This window comes from Otolemur garnettii, unplaced genomic scaffold, assembly GCF_000181295.1.
Source record: "Otolemur garnettii isolate 467f Iridium unplaced genomic scaffold, OtoGar3 scaffold00114, whole genome shotgun sequence".
Taxonomy (NCBI): Eukaryota; Metazoa; Chordata; class Mammalia; order Primates; family Galagidae; genus Otolemur; species Otolemur garnettii.
The window spans coordinates 3,608,036-3,610,182 of NW_003852509.1; positions in this window are offsets into that span (position 1 = coordinate 3,608,036).

The window sequence follows — 2,147 nt, forward strand, 5'->3', positions numbered from 1 at the left end:
TAAGAGAGACTGCCTATAGCTTATGGAAGTACTAGAAATTTTTTTTTTTTTGAGACAGAGCCTCAAGCTGAGCCCCTGGCTAGAGTGCCATGGCTTCACTGCTCACAGCAACCTCCAACTCCTGGGCTCAAGCAAGTCTCCCGCCCCAGCCTCCCAAGTAGCTGGGACCACAGGCGCCCGCCACAACACCCGGCTATTTTTTGGTTGCAGCCATCATTGTTGTTTGGTGGGTCTGGGCTGGATTCGAACCCGCCACCTTGGGTGTATGTGGCTGGCACCTTAGCCACTTGAACCACAGGCGCCGAGCCAAAACTTTCATTCTTTAAGTAAACAAACAAACAAAAATCTTCTATTCTGCCTGCAGATATGAAACAGCCTCTTTAAATTATATTTACCATGACCTAAACATTAAGTCATTATATCGTTCCATAAACCTATGTGCCAAGAAGACATTTTGAACTTTACCTAGCATTTAGTGATGATACATTTCTCACTTAAATTGGAAAACATCATGTTTCTTTCCCAAATTTAAGATTATATTAATGCTCATTTCACCTTTCCAAACTGTGCCTCTGATTTACTCACCATTCTAAGACTTTGTTTCCTGGTTAGTTAGGGAAATGTATTAGTGTCAAGAACTGGCAAGGGCCTGTAATTGTATCTATCATGAAAGCTCATAAAATAAATTATCTTTCCATAGTTTCATAGATGCCAGAAGAAGACATGAAACTCCCGGGTTAGAGATAAAGGAGAGTGCATTATTCAGAGCAACAGAACTTGGCAGAGTATCAGCATTTCTGTGTGGTGTCTCTGAGCCCAAATTCCTGCAGAGGAACCCTAAGGTATACTAGTTTCATTATTGGAGAGAAACCCCAAACTTAAAGAACTTGCATCTTTTATAATGGGCAGTAAACATGCCAGGCTTTTGCTCATGAGGAGACACTATCTTTGTTATACTAGACAAAGTGTGCTGGCTGCTTGCTCTGGAGGGATATTCTTTACATTCTTTGTTCACTATACAAACATCCTTGAAAGGATGATCCAGAGTCAAGAGCTGTCATTACCTTACTCTCAAAGGACCAGATTATGAGAAACCATGGATAAAAGTATGACAGCAACTCTTGAGACTGAAAATGACAGAAATATAATTCAAATAGGCTACAGAGAAAATGGAGCTGAATGCCTTATATAATGGAAATGTGGAGTGATTCTGGATGTAGATCTTGCTTGATCAAGAAAAATCACACGATAATCTTCTTGGTCCCAGTGTCCACAGACCAGTTTCAGATACCTGGCTGTGTCCAGTTTCAGAGCCGTGACATGGCCAGGAGATACATTATCACCATTGACCAGGCCTACACCATGCCCTTATCTGTGTCTCCTGGGTAGAGATCTGATTCAACAAGCACAAGAATATGAGGAAAAAATCTGCAGGCCGTCGTCCACTCAGTGTCCACTATAAAGAGAATTTCTACTCACTGAAACTTAGTGGTGCGTTAAGAGCTCCTGTAAGTAGAACAGAACTTATTCTAAGGAGGAATATGACATAACAAATATGCTGGATGTTGAACAAAATGACAAATGAGATTACACAGAGCCTTTTCTTGCTTTTGAAAAAAATGATACCAAATTTTCCCCATTATCCAAAATAAAGCCGTGTTTTGAGAAAGGTTTACTTTCTAGATCTGTAGAGTCACAGTTTCTTTCCTTGGTGGTTTTAGAACCTTGCTATTCAAGGTTTCTGGATTTCATTCTTAAAATGCTTTTCATGTATAGTTTTCTGAAGGCTTTAATATTTTCACTGCCCTTAGTAACATTTAGATACTGGGTTAGCATGAGTCTGGAACCCACTTCGGCCAAATGTCTTCATGATCTCAGATACTCGTTTGGGGGGTGGGAATGCTAGGATTCCTATTTGGTTCACGTTTTGGGGTTGGGAATGCTAGGATTCATATTTACTTCACATTTGGGGGGTGGGAATGCCAGGATTCATATTTACTTCACATTTGGGGGGTGGGAATACTAGGATTCATATTTGCTTCACATTTTGGGGGGTGGGAATACTAGGATTCATATTTGCTTCACGTTTTGGGGGTGGGAATACTAGGATTCATATTTGCTTCACGTTTTGGGGGTGGGAATGCTAG